Raw genomic sequence first — 15,346 nt, forward strand, 5'->3', positions numbered from 1 at the left:
TGACCCAAGCTAGGGAAGTGCAGGGAAGGAAGAAGCGGATCGACCTTTATGACCTGGGTTACAGGGGAGGAGTGCACGGAGGAGTCTAGGAGAGGATGTCATCAGGAGGGCGGGCAAGCCTGTGCCTGTACTGGTCAGTACATACAATACCATTTCATTACAATAGTAGATCAGAGAATAGTAACGGAGAGGAGAGAGGAGAGAGGAGAGAGGGGAGAGGGGAGAGGGGAGAGGGGAGAGGGGAGAGGAGAGAGGAGAGAGGGGAGAGGAGAGAGGAGAGAGGAGAGAGGAGAGAGGGGAGAGGGGAGAGGGGAGAGGGGAGAGGGGAGAGGGGAGAGGAGAGAGGAGAGAGGAGAGAGGGGAGAGGGGAGAGGGGAGAGGGGAGAGGGGAGAGGGGAGAGGGGAGAGGGGAGAGGGAGAGGGAGAGGGGAGAGGGGAGAGGGGAGAGGGGAGAGGGGAGAGGGGAGAGGGGAGAGGGGAGAGGGGAGAGGGGAGAGGGGAGAGGGGAGAGGGGGGGGGGAGGGGGGAGAGGGGGGGAGGAGGGGGGAGGAGGGGAGGAGGGGGGAGGGGGGAGGAGGGGGGAGAGGGGAGGAGGGGGGGAGAGGGGAGGAGGGGGGGAGAGGGGAGGAGGGGGGAGAGGGGAGGAGGGGGGGAGAGGGGAGGAGGGGGGGAGAGGGGAGGAGGGGGGGAGAGGGGAGGAGGGGGGGAGAGGGGAGGAGGGGGGGAGAGGGGAGGAGGGGGGGAGAGGGGAGGAGGGGGGGAGAGGGGAGGAGGGGGGGAGAGGGGAGGAGGGGGGGAGAGGGGAGGAGGGGGGAGAGGGGAGGAGGGGGGGAGAGGGGAGGAGGGGGGGAGAGGGGAGGGGGGAGGGGAGGAGGGGGGGAGAGGGGAGGGGGGAGGGGAGGAGGGGGGGAGAGGGGAGGAGGGGGGGAGGGGAGGGGGGGAGAGGGGAGGAGGGAGAGGGGAGGGGGGGAGGGGAGGAGGGGGGGGAGGAGGGGGAGGAGGAGGGGGGAGTGGAGGGGAGGGAGTGGAGGGGAGGGGAGGGAGTGGAGGGGAGGGGAGGGAGTGGAGGGGAGGGGAGGGAGTGGAGGGGAGGGGAGGGAGTGGAGGGGAGGGAGTGGAGGGGAGGGGAGGGAGTGGAGGGGATGGGGAGAGGAGGTGAGGGGGAGGAAGCAGGGGGAGGGGGAGAGGAGGGGAGGGAGAGGGAGAGGAGGAGGAGGAGGCGGGGAGACTACTGAATGCTTTCTTCTATCACTCAGATAATAATTCTAGCTGTCTCAAACACTCCTTTACTATCAGGTGAATGAGCTTTCAATGGTCAATATGTACTTTAATATATGTCAGGTACTGCATAGGATGAATCTGAAGATCGCAGATTATTGGCGGCCCATGCACCTGTTCCAGGAGCTCACATAAATGGCAGTAGCATCTTTTTCATTCCAAAAGTGCATCCTGAAGCTGCTTGCTTGATCTGTCAGCCCACTATTTGGACAGTGCAGAGTAAACTGGGTCAGTGATACATTATACACTGTATTCGTGGTAGGATTGAATGCTGGGTTGGAGCTGGTGGTGACCATCCTTCTTATTGTGTGACTTGGAGAACACTTCCATTTTTTCCTGGCTTTATTGTGAGTTCAAGGTCATTTCATCAATTAATCTGGTGCAAAATATCAAAGGCTGTCTGATGTGCAACATAAGACTCTGACACCCATGTTGGGAGAGGCAAACTGCTGCCAGTAACCTGCTTCTGTGAATGCTAAGTGGGCATGCCATCAGTTCAAATGGAAAATTCACCCATTCCATTCTAAAGTTGTTGTTGTGTCGATTAGACTGACTTCAACAAGTTATACTTGAATCCAGGCATTGAGGGAACCACTTGAAAAACACATAAATGTCAAATATGTAGAAGACCTGTCTGTTCTGGAATTTTGGTTGTATAAAGACTTGAGTTCTACCCCTCCCAACATGATGATATTTGAACTTTAATATCTTTATTTCTATAGTTGCACTTGCAACTATATTGCCTACAAGAATACAGCTCTGAAGAGAAGCTTTTACTTGAATGTGTTGACAAAAAAATGGGAAGCAAATTGGTACAAACTTTGATTTCCATTGTTTGAGAGATTGTAATTTGCATTTTTCTCAAGGATTGAGATAGCTACTCGATGGATGCAACTGTTTTCATGTTGAATAAAGGGCCTTTGTGTTCAATAGGACTATTCCACAAAAAATGGAACCACAGGGATCAATCTGCAGTCTGAGATCCTAAAGGAGGAAAGATAGTATTTCAGTTTGACTTTGTGGGACCTCATCTGGAGACTCTCTGTGCATGATAAGTTTCCTTAATTAAGGAAGGATATTAATACATTGGAAGCAATTTATTAGACTAATACCTGTTTTATGAAGAAAGGTTGACCAGGGGGTGCTTTTATCTGCTGGAATTCAGAAGAGTGAGAGAAGATTAACTTGAAAGATTATGAATGGTCTTGTCAAGGCCAATGTGGAGAGGATTTTTGAAAAATAAAATCGGCTAATTAGAGTGAGAGTTTGCTGTTTGAAAAGAAGAGGTTACCCATTTATGGAGATGAGGTTAACTTTTCTCACTTCAGAACTTCCTTTGTCAAGGGCTAGTGGATGAAGAACCTATGAAAATTGTCATGGCAGAGGAAATTAGAGAATGTAAGATGCAAAGGAATGTAGATTTCCCAAAGCTTCTAGCTGTTTCATTACTGTAACAGGGGTGGAGTTTTAGTTCTTGACAGGATGGAGTTTTGGTACTGTATCATGGTGTGTTTTAGCGCTGTACCAGAAGCGGGATTGCTTCACTGCTGTTGCAGAGGTGGCATTCTTATGATACTACAGCAGGGGTAGAGTTCTTTTGGTACTGTAATATGGATGGAGTTGCTTTGGTACTGTGATAGGGTGCAACTGTTTTAGTACTGAGGCAGGGTGACATTGTTTTATTCTTGTAGCAAAGGTGGGATTATTTTAGTACAGTCATGGGGAAGGGGTTGCAGGTGTGAAATTTTGTTTCTGTGGCAGGGGTGGGTGCTTCGTTACTGTGGCAGGAGTGGAAATACAATTGGAGAATCCTAAGAAAGTGTTGCAGATTCATGTGTTGCTTGCAGTGTAATGTCCAGAACAGTTAACCCCAGTGAATAGTGAGAGATTCAGAGTTTCAGATCAATGCAGTGAAGTGACCTGGAAAACCTATTTGGACCAAATCCCTCCATCGTGGGAAGATGCAGTCAAGCAGTGTCTGCTGGCAGAAAAATAGGAAATCGGGTTGGGAAATGTTCTCTAGAAAACATTAAAACATTAAAACATTAGAACTCTAGAAAATTAAATCTCAAGATGTCCCATTTTATTACTTTCAGTTAAGATAGCTGAATAGAAATAACATCTGCATGCTAATCTGCAGAATGGACAAAAATACCATTTAATACTACTTTTTTTGGAAGCTTGAATTACTTGTAATTTCACTATGAAGCGCATATTTACTGCTAGAAAATGAAAAATAATTCCAAAAATAGCAGGTTCCTAAAATTGTTTCACTCCGACTTTACCCTTCTGCCTTTAGGCAAGGCTGAAAAGTGAGAAAATTGCACTGGAACAGAAACATTGTGTGATCATACTCAGGTTCCTGTTTTCGAAGCGTGAATGGGTGGAAAACAATCATTTAATGTGGAAATATTGTCAATTCATTGTGTTGAGTAAATCATTGAAACTTTCTTAAAGGTTATTAAATTTGTTGCTAAAAGAAGAAAATACTGGATACACTGATCATCTGTTGAGAGGGAAGTAAAATTAATGTTTCAGATGGGTTTCATTAATGGCTTGAAATGTTGTCTCTTGTATGCTCTCTTCACAGATGTTTACAGCATACCTTGATTATTTCATATTTCCAGAAGTTGCATTAATTTTCTTTTTGTGTCTGTTACAAAGTTGCATAGTAGATTACCAAACATTTAACAGATGGCAAGAGAAAAGGAAAAGTTGCTGGAAAAGTATCAGAGACAAAAAAAAACCCATCACTTCACAAGCCGCAGAATCCATTGCAATGCTCTGCACTATTTTGAAGAACTGAGAAATCATTTCTAGTATCATTGCCAATATTCATCCATCAGTCAATATCATCACATATAGATCATCTTGTCATTAACACATTGTTGTTTGACCTTGATGTGCACAAACTGGTTGCATTTCAGTGGTTATAGCTCTTCAAAAGATCTTCATAGGCTCCCCAGTGCTTGTGGATGTCTTGAGATTGTGATAGGTACAGAATAGAAAATGTTTGTTAAAGGGGGCTTAGCAGAAATTATTTTCATGGGGTATCATTTTGGAAATGGAACACACACTCATTAAAGCAGAGATGATAATTTTTTTGCAAAAGGAATGAGTTGCTTGAAAGGAAAAAATAGAAAACCTAGATGAGAGAGATTCTTTAACCAGAGGTTTTCAGAGAACTGGAGGAGGCCACTTACCTGGGTCATTGATGAAGTAATCCAAATGATCGCAGCACCTTCTTCCATCCCTATAAATTATACAATTTCCACTGTCACATCACCATCCCACCTTATTTTAAAATTCTACTCCTGAGTCTTCTACTCAACTACTGTGGAGACAAAGCTGTATTTTAACTTGGGTTCTATGCACATAATAAAACCAAAGTAAATGAAAATCTGAAACAGAAAATGTTGGACTCATTCAGCAGGTCAAATAGAGACTGTGCAGAGAAAGACCGAGTTAACACTTCGGGCTGAGCACTCTGTCAACACTTCAGTTTTTAAAAAAATCAGGTTGAAGACTCTTCGCCAAGACTAAGAGAAAATTTTTAAAAAAGCGTTTATAGTTGTGGAGAGGTGGAAGGATGGGTAAGACAAAGGGAATACAGTTAGGTTGTGGTGGGATTGCAGTTGGAATGGGTTGTTAATGGGGAAGCTTAAGGGATGCTCTGTCAAAGGATTATCAGGCCGAAACTTTAGCTCTTTTTCTCTTTCCTCAGATGCTGCCTGAACTTCTGTTTGTGTTTTGTACAGTTAATGGTCTGTTCCTATACAGAAGGCCAAACTAGCTCATCACTCTACAATCCCCCTTTGAAAATACTGTTTAATTCGGCTTCCTCCTCTCTATAGGCAGTGAATGGAAAGCTTGAAAATTCACTTCGGCATGCAGCATGGCAACAGGTCCTTTCGACCAACGAGCCTGTGCCGCCCAATTACACCGAATTAACTTGCACCCTGGTACATTTTGAACTGTTGGAGGAAACTGGAGCTCCCGAGGGAAAATCCACACAGACACGGGGAGAACGCACAAACTCTTTACAGACAGTGTGGGATTCGAACCCTGGTCCTGATTGCTGGCTCTGTAATGGCATTGTGCTAACTGCTACGCCAACCATTTCTGCCCATTCCATTTGATGAATTGTGCCAAGCAGCACTGCTCAGAACTTGCTCCCTTCTTTACATTGAGAAACCAGGCACAGCGAGAGATGTGGCTATTTTTTTTTTCCTGGGAGATGGAGAAATAAGACCCAGCAAGGACTCAAGATGGAATTGTAAGACTATCAGATGTAGGAGCAGAAATGGGCCATTAAGCCCTTTGAGCCTTTCCGCCATTTGATCATAGCTGATGTATTTTCTTTTTTTTTAAACCTCATTCTCCTGCCTTCTCCCTAAAATCTTTGCCACCCTTACTATTTCAAGAACCTATCAAGCTCCACTTTAAAAATACCCAATGACTTGGGCTCCAGAGCCGTCTCTAGCAACGGATTCCACAGATTCCCCACCCTCTGGCTGAGAAAATTCCTCCTCCTCTGAGGGCATGTCTTTTTCTTCTGAGGCTGTGGCCTCTGATCTTTGACTCTCCCATGACTGGAAACATCCTCTCCATGTCCATTCTATCCAAGCCTTTTTTTTTGTGGCTTTAACCCCAGGAAAAGTTTCCTTTTTTTTTGAAGCTATTAAACATTGTGGGAGTACCTGGAAGTTAGAGGGATAAGTATGGAAAAGAGCGATCAGATTTAGAGACTTAAAACTTGTCCATCAAGGTTCCTAACAGTCCATGTGTGCTTCTCTCCACAAAGGACAGATGGGATGGGAAGGCACATCTTGTCACTAACACCAAATTACCTCCTCCATATGTTTTTAATTCTAATATATCAAATCTTTTCATTATGATGTCATAATCCTTGCACACTCTGCCCAGCTTTACGTTCTCTTTGACAAAACTTTGACATTCTTGGCAAATATTATAGTCATTACTTTGAACAATGTTGCTGCTACTTCTTTAAGCTTATCTTTCATGCATCATTCATGCACATTGCAAAATTTAGTGACTCTTGAAGGAAGCACCAGTTCAAGATGATAAGTTTTTGTGGTGTTTCTCTCCATGGGGTCAATCTTTCCTTTGAGTGATAGTGTAAAATGTATGTGATACTTCATGTAAATCCCAAATGAGATTCACTCAAGGCATTGGTCTGGTTCCTTCAATCACCAAAATTCTGAACGATCTCAAAATTTAATTTTAATAGGAAATTTGAGCTGTTACAACACCGGATTTCTCTCGCTAAACCTCATTACCTTTTTAACACTGTTTTTTATCTGCCACTTCTTAGAACCCACCATCTTGACAAAGATCTTGATCTGAAATGTTAACTTTGTTTGATAACATTCCAATTTCGCACCTTGAATAAGTAAAAGATCCTGCATTGATGTCTCGGTATATCACTAACATCAGTGGATGCGGTGGAGCTGCTAAGAAGATGCTTTTTCTCTTTATGTGGAAGATCACAGAGCTGCTGGAAGAAGAGACAGTTGAATGTTGGTTTTATGTAGAATGAGGATCCAGCTTACTCCCAAACTTCAAAAGTGCATTTTGTGGTTTTCTTCGCCTGTAAACGCATGTTGACGTCAGGAAGATCGAGGGGCATCAAGTTAAAATGCACAGAAGTGTCCCCTATTTCTGAGCGGTATCAGTGGAAGCTAGTTCTGCAAAGTAAATGGGGTGAATTTCACAGTTTCAGAACTTGACACCAATGTGAATGTGGATGGTTTAACCTAGTCACTGCTCTTCTTAATCAGGAATGCCTTGGGTCAGTGGTCAGGGCGTTGTAGAAATTTCTTTCTGCTTTGCTTGAATGTTGTAATCGTATTCACAGTCTTTCTCTAATTGTGTGGGTTCACAAAGAAAGGCTCTTTGTCAGGAGTAATTAGCCCCAAGCTGCGAATGATGTGTGGTGGAGTTTTGTTGAAGTTGAACCAAGGTAAATAAGCACCTGACGACCCACTCTCCTTCTCAGCTTCCCCTTTGTGTTACCTTTTGTATCTTTGGTTCAAGCCAATGCTCCACACATTTTCAAACCAAAGGAATGCTCCTTCTTGGCACACATATTTTTGGGGAATATTTCCCAAATTGTGAGTACAGCACATGTTTAATCTCAACACATCAGTGTTGACTCAGAAGGAGCATTCTTGCTTGCTAAGGTCAGATCCAAAGATGAGTTACCATTAATTCTGTTGATGAAAAGTTTGCAGTATACATTAAATAATGAAATATTTATATTTAAAGACAACACATTCTTGATGACAATTAATTTATTATATGCATTGTAAATTGTACAATATACATATACAGTACACCAAAATTCTTGCTGCAGATGAACAGGTATCACATGAAAAAAACTATAATATTACAATTAAATTAAAAAGATAATAAATACAAAATGTAGATATAATTAATATTCACAGTTTGCATAGTGCAAGAACAAAATAATTGTGGCATTACAATTGTGCAGACAAGTCTTTTCGTAGAGTCGAAGTAGTTTGTGATTAGTGTCGTAAGAGGAGGTTCCAGACCACTTTGCTGAGGGGGTGGGGGAGGGGGTGGGGGAGGGGGTGGGTGGGGGAGGGGGTGGGTGGGGGAGGGGGTGGGTGGGGGAGGGGGTGGGTGGGGGAGGGGGTGGGTGGGGCAGGGGGAGGGGTGGGGAGGGGGTGGGGGAGGGTGACAAGCTGGCAAACTTTAGGAAGACTGCCTGGTCAAAGGAGAAGACTAGCTGTCTGAAAGGTGACCTGAAAAAAAGAGGATCATATGGAGAACCCTAAAGGGGGCAAGTTTCGTTAGCAAGACTGATTGGAAAGGAATCAGGTGTGGGTGTCCTGGAAAAAAAAAAAGAATTATCTCTGAAAACTACCAAAAACCCTCCTGAGTGTTAACAATTTACCTGTTAAGCACTAATGACTGGTGAACTTAATTAATGGTAACTTCTGTGCACAGTACAAGAGATTGGACTGTGATCCAAATAACTTTTCTTAGCTTATATACGCATTACACACACCTGCGCTTAGTATCAGAGGGGGGGGGGGTGCTTAAGTAAGTTGATAGTAATAAAGTTTAATTCTGTTTTCTTCTTCAAATATAATTAAAAACTACTTTTAAGTACCCCCTTTGTGTTGTGGTGCATATGTATTACTGCTTGTTTTTGGGGTCCTCTGGACTCCATAACAGCATATACACAACATGCTCAACAAAAATTGCCAACCATCAGGTGTATCATGCTGCAGTTTACCCATGGATCCCTGTCCAGAATATATTTTACAAAAGGTTAAAAATGCCCAGAGTCCAAGGGGTTAAGGCTTCTACTTTTTCGTCCGAAAGGTAGCAGTGAAAGGAGGCTGCAACGAGGGAGATGTGGATCCTTTTTGATGCTAATTATTTATTTGGGCAGCTCTTCATATAGATGTCTCTAGTGGATAGGAGGGTGGAGCCTGTGATAGACCTGGCAATGTTGGCTCCCTTCTGAAAATTTTTACATTTTCTATGATGAGTTGATCATTGTCTTAGTTTATTGTCACTCCATCACCATTGAATCTTTTGATCCTAATATAAGTATTCTAACCCCAAAAGTAATTTGTGATTTATTTCATCATTGATTATTCATTGAAGAAACAATCATTCACAATTGATGGTCCAAATTTGCATTTCACTGTGGCATGATGGTTTGTTACTTGTGTTGTAATCCAGAGGTCTTGACTGACTATTCAGGAACTTGGTTTGAAAGCCCACCATGGCTATTATGCAATATAAATTCAATTAATTATTTAAAGCTGCAAAGCTGTTGGGTTCATTCATAGCTTTCAGAGATGGAAATTATTGGTGGGTGTTACCTATCGCCCACCAAATAACAACAGTTTAGTGGCACAGGAAATGAATAGAGAGATAAGTGAGGCATGTAATAATGATATGGCAGTAGTCATGGGGGACTTTAACTTCCACATAGATTGGGAAAATCAAGTTGGTCTTGGGAGTCTGGAAGAGGACTTCATAGAATGCATCCGCGATAGCTTTCTTGAGCAGCATGTTAAGGAACCCACAAGAGAAAATGCTCTCCTGCATCTAATGTGCAATGAGATAGGTAGAGTAAATGATGTAATAGTCAGAGACCATCTGGGAAATAGCGATCATAGTATGATTGAATTTCTCATTCAGATGGAAGGGGAAATAGTTAGATCTAAAACTAATAGATTATGCTTAAACAGGGGTGACTACCATAGGATGAGGGAGGAATTGGGCAGAGTGGACTGGGAGCACAGGCTAATTGATGAAACAGTTGAGGAACAGTGGAAGATTTTCAAAGAAATATTTTGTCATGCTCAACAAAAATATATTCCGGTCAGGAAAAAGGGCAGCAAGGGAGGGAAAAATCAACCGTGGTTAACAAAGGAAATAAAGGAGAGAATAAAATTGAAGGCACAGGTGTACAAAGCTGCAAAGAGCAGTGGGAAACTGGAAGATTGAGAAAACTTTGAGACAACAAGGGGTTACAAAGTGGGTAATAAGAAATGGGAAAAAGGATTATGAAAGTAAATTGGCACAAAATATAAAAACAGAAAGCAAAAACTTTTATAAATATATAAAACGGAAGAGGGTGGCCAGAGTTAACATAGGACCCTTGGAGGATGAGAAAGGAAAACTGGTTTTTCAGGTTGGCAGAGAGTGGTAAGTGGGGTGCCGCAGGGGTTGGTGCTCGGGCATTTATTATCTTTACATTGATGACTTGGAGGAGGGGACAAAATGTGGTGTAGTAAAGTTTGCGGATGACACCAAATTGAGTGGAAGAGCAAATTGTAATGAGGATGTGGAGAGTCTGCCGAGGGATATAGTTAAGCTGGATGAGTGGGCAAAGGTCTGGCAGATGGGAGTACAATGTTAGTAAGTGTGAGGTTATCCACTTTGGCAAGAAAAATAAAAAAGCTGAATATTATTTAAAGGGTGAAAAACTACAGCATGCTGTTGTGCAGAGGGACTTGGGAGTGCTTGTGCATGAATTGCAAAAAGTTAGGTTGCAGATGCAGGAGGTTATTAAGAAGGCAAAAGGAATGATGGCCTTCATCGCTAGAGGAATTGAATTCAGGAGTAGGGAGGTAATGTTGCAACTGTATAAGATACTGGTGAGACCGCACCTGGAGTACTGTGTCCAGTTCTGGTCTCCATATTTGAGGAAGGATATACTTTGGAGACTGTCCAGAGGAGGTTTACTAGGTTGATCCCTGGGATGAAGGGGTTGACTTATGATGAAAGATTAAATCGTTTAGGATTGTATTCGCTCGAGTTCAGAAGAATGAGAGGAGATCTTATAGAAACATACAGGATTATGAAGGGTATGGATAGGATAGATGTAGGAAGGTTTTTTGAGCTGGCCAGGGAAACTAAAACGAGAGGACACAGTCTCAAGATTTTGGGGAGTAGATTTAGGACAGAGATGAGGAAAAATAGTTTTTCCCAGAGAGTAGTGAATGTTTGGAATTCTCTAACCAGGGAAGTGGTTGAGGCTGCTTCATTAAACATATTTAAAATTCAGTTAGATAAATTTCTACATGATAGAGGAATTAGGGGATATGGGGAGAAGGCAGGTAGATGGAGTTAGGTCATAAATTAGATCAGCCATGATCGTATTGAATGGCGGAGCAGGCTTGATGGGCCATTTTGGGCCTACTCCTGTTCCTACTTCCTATGTTCCTATGAAATCTACTATCCTTTCCAAGAAGGGTTAATTTGTGATTCCATGGTCTCACCACCTCATTCCCTCTGAAATAGTCCAGGAAGACCCAGGCATAAGGGGGAATTGGGTATGGTCAACACATTCCAGGCCTGGGAAAATACAATATTTATTCACAACCTGAGTCGGTGAGAGCATCTTGTTTTTTTGGTGTATGAGTAAACACCACAAAATAAATCTGTTTGGTGAACTCGTTCAGTATTTTGGTAAAAATGTTTGCTCTTTTAGTAAGGTTTGTTAATAAAAGTTAAGAAAGGCAGAGCTGCTCTAACAGCAGTGCTACCACTGGTTCAGAGACACAGTGCTGTTCTGCAGGGTTCTACTGCCCAGTCTTGATGCTGACAGCTCCATATAGGATTTACACAGCCTGTTAGAGAAGCCAATAATATTTTTTTTTAAATCCTGCAACCATGAAGGCCTGTGCCCAAGGAGGCAGTGCCTGTGCTGGGCAGCATACCACGAGGGTTTGCAGACACCAGGAGAGCGGCGGACTGTCGCAAGCAAATCTCCCTCCCCCCCACCCCCATAGTGAGAAAGAGAAGCATGGGATACAACATTGCAGGAAGTGGACCATCGAAGGGGTCAACAGCTGAAAGAGCCACATAGGCTGCGGTTGTTGGTGACTTTCTGCTGAAGGACCCCCACACAGGCTGCGGGCTGCTGGAGACCGGCTCATGGGAAGCAGTATCAGAACCGGGATTCACGAGAGTGCTGAGAGCAAGATGGACCTTGGGTGCTTAAGGGTTCCTGATTGTATCGGAGGTTTGGATTTGGAGCTTGGGATGCCGATGGTTTGAACTGGAGTTTGTGCGGCTGTTGAGGCAGAATGTGTAGTGGGTGGTGAATTCACGGACACTCAGAATCTCTGAAGGGATTCTTTTGCTTCTCTTTCCCTTGTTGTTCGTGGTGCCAGGCAATGCTCGTAGTGATTCTTTGTTGCCTCAGATGGACAACAGTTGAAGTACATCATGCATTTTTCATTTTTCTTATATTATAACATTACAATAATGATAATAGTTCATTTTCTACTCATGGAAGGTTCCTACTTTTAAAGCACTGGGGGGGATAATATTGATGCAGAGTTTAGGTCGGCATACTGCAATCCTTTCATTAAATTCAGCATCCAAATGAAGAGGGCATTGGGAGTGTGACATTCTTCACCTTGCCTGACAGCTATCTTCAGTGATTCATTATTATTATTGTATTGTATTATTGATTCATTATCATTATTGTATTGTGGCTCCTGCAACCTTTTGAATGGAGTAATTGTTCTTTGCAGCCTTTCCCCACAGAAGGCCCACTTTCAGCAGGTGAGATTTTCATCCTTGTCAGTCTGAACTTGACTGAATGTCACTTGAATCCAGGTACCGTGCTTGTCTTCTTACCTCATCAGAGCCCTCCAGTGTTTACTTAATTAATCACTTTCAATTCAAATGTAATATTTATTTTTGGATTTTTGATGAGGAACAGTTCATTATCTAGATCCGCAATGTTTATATTTCTTCATAATAGTTCAGAAGTTCATGCATCTATTACATCTGAATTTGGTTGTCCTGAAATGGTAAACTTGTGAATCTTTAACAAATCAAAAGTGCAGAGGCTTCATCTTATTCTCTATATTAACAGTAATTGTCTGACTGTTCTGGTAAGTGTCTATTGTTGCGGATCTGTATTGGTAATTTATGATGTATTGAATACAATGAATTTTACTAAACTTAATTTTTTATGAAGGAAGCATCAGGAAGCTTTTCACATTTTTCTTTTCGTAACAGAATAATTTCTGTTTTATTAACATTTTGCACATAATTATTACAACTAAATAAGAAGCAGTATTTCCAGTCATCAGGATGAGACGAATTCCTTTTTTGGTCATAATTTGATACAAATGATACATGCACCATAAATATAAAGCGACCAGGAGCTTCCAACTGATTTTATAATCTGTGCGTCAGCAGGAAAGATACTGAATGTTTAAGCAATGGTTTGATGTGTTAAGTAGGAGTGTCTGTGAGCAGCACCAGGTTTAACATCTTTACCATTCCCAGACTCTTTGTTGAAATCTGTTGTTGCATATTTGAAATCATCCTGCAACATGGTTTACTTTATGTTTCTATCGCTGCTACTTGGTCATTTAGTTCAACGCCGTATACATGTCTGTAGGATCAGGAGTTGAAAATTAAACATCTCATTTTTTTTTGTACTGCTGTGAAGGCTGAACCCTGCTCTATCATTCATCTACCTTAATTCTGTTGGTTAAGAGTTTCATTTATGATTTTAAAATTAACAATGAACCTGATGGACATCCATTGCGATTTGTGGAGGAAAGATCAAAATTATTGTCACTGTCTTTGTGGAGACAGACTCCTGAAATTTCTGGATCAAATATTTAGTCAATGTAATATTTAAACTTTTCTCCTTGGTCAGAGAATCATCAGTTGGTGGAAATGTCATCCGTGACATTTTAGTAGTCTATGTACATCCATCGTTTTCAAACATTTTCTTTCCACTCACATACCTCCTTAACTAATCCCTTACTAATCACAGAGCACCTATGGCATAGGGATTACTTAAGGTGGTATGTGACTGGAAAGAAAAAGGTGGTGAAGCATAAATCAAATCCCAGTGATATCGATAATTTTGTACATGCAGTTTGCATTTACCTGCTATAGACCCACCTCTATTCTGGACATGGTGCATATGGGCTTGGAAGGTGAAAGGTTTATTGGTGATCTGACTGGAAGGATGGAGAGGTTGAAGAGTTGCCTGTGAATTTCTGACGATATCAGAGGTGTCTGGCGGTCATTGTTTGCTTTTCTATATCTGATGTGGCAACGTCATATTTAAAATTACAGTTCAGGAGGAGTGATCCTTTAAATCAGGATTTTTATCCCACTGAACTTTTCATTAGATATTAGAAGGAACATGTGTTTGAATTCCTCAGTGTTCCAGAAATAAAGGTAATTTTGCAAGTTCTCCCTGTACTGTTTTGTGCACATGAATACACAGTATATGTGTACAGTACATTTGAAACCGTTGCTGCTTTTGCCCATTGAGGGAGCCAAGTATGGGCAAAAGTTGCCCTCCCTGCGCATTCCAGGGAAATGCCAGGGCCAGCTGCCGCTATGGCGGCTGGCCATCGAGACTGCCTCTTGTATGTCTAGGATAGGCATTCTGGCTGACAAAAATTAGTGGATACAGGAGGTGAAATCAGCGTGATTCCCACAATACCCATAAAGAAAAATCCAGACTGACATGGAGGGCTGCAAACAGCAGCAATATTTGGACATTCGGCACATGGACAGACCCACTGAATTTGGGCTCAAGTCAGTTCACTTGGACTTTCATGTTGGCCACGGTCATGCAGCCACTTCTGGGTGCTTATTTCCTCCGGGCACACAGCTTACTGGTTGATTTGGAAGGATGAAGTCTAGTCCATGCTGTCACATTTGTGGCCCGAAATGTGAAATTAATAACACTATCACCACATGCTTCACCAGTTGAACATCTCAGTGCTTCCCTTATTTTCCTGCTTCCCTTATTTCATCATCCTGCACCTTCCACCTCCAGTGCATACCATCTGACTTCCGGTCAGGTTAATACATATCATGCATATTCATCATCATGACATCCCTCCTTTCACCAGAAATAAACTTTATATCTTTATGTTTAAATGTAAACACTTTAACACTATCAATAGCATTTTCCTGCCTTCTGAACCAACAAAACAACTTCAAATTCAAAACAAAAACAACTTCAATACCAAATAGTCGACTAAACAAAATGCAATTCATACAGCACTCATACATGTACTTTATGATGTATTGATCAAATCACTGTCCCAATGTTCCCATTATCATTTCTCTTCCTTGGTGAGTAACATTCCTGCGCTTCATTGAAACTCATTCCAACTATCACAAACTTTCACTTTCGTGATAATGCGGGCACGATTAGAAATATGGCACAAAATCTTCATATCGTTTAGGTGGTTTCCTGTCCCGTCTCTGCTTTCCTGCAATGCTACTGTCGCAACTTGGTTGTTCACCCTCAGCACCGGAAACACTGCTCGCTGCAGCCTCTGGTGTTTCTGGTACTCTGGCCACTTCATCGGGAATGCTGGTAACTACCTCTGGAACATCATCTGGTCCCTCAGATTGAGCATCTCGTATTGGACTTCCAATCACTTTACTTGGTGTCGCTCTGGATTGGTACTTTTTTACACCAGACACGTTTCTTTTGTACAGGACTCCAGCTGGAGACTTGACTGTCACCATACTGCTGCTTCTGGATACAACA

General features: G+C 42.5%; 1 protein-coding gene and 1 long non-coding RNA gene across 2 annotated transcripts in view; one reads left to right on the forward strand and one right to left on the reverse strand.

The window, feature by feature from the left end:
• LOC138756681 (AT-rich interactive domain-containing protein 3A-like) overlaps positions 1-15,346 on the forward strand; it is a 612,036-nt gene that overhangs the window by 24,039 nt on the left and 572,651 nt on the right.
• On the reverse strand, positions 1,969-6,130 carry LOC138757182 (uncharacterized). The gene is made up of 3 exons (XR_011353405.1): positions 5,979-6,130; positions 4,482-4,531; positions 1,969-2,262 (listed from the first exon to the last, which is right to left on the reverse strand). It is a non-coding gene; the product is annotated as an uncharacterized lncRNA (long non-coding RNA).

The sequence above is a fragment of the Narcine bancroftii genome, chromosome 3, assembly GCF_036971445.1.
Source record: "Narcine bancroftii isolate sNarBan1 chromosome 3, sNarBan1.hap1, whole genome shotgun sequence".
Classification (NCBI taxonomy): domain Eukaryota; kingdom Metazoa; phylum Chordata; class Chondrichthyes; order Torpediniformes; family Narcinidae; genus Narcine; species Narcine bancroftii.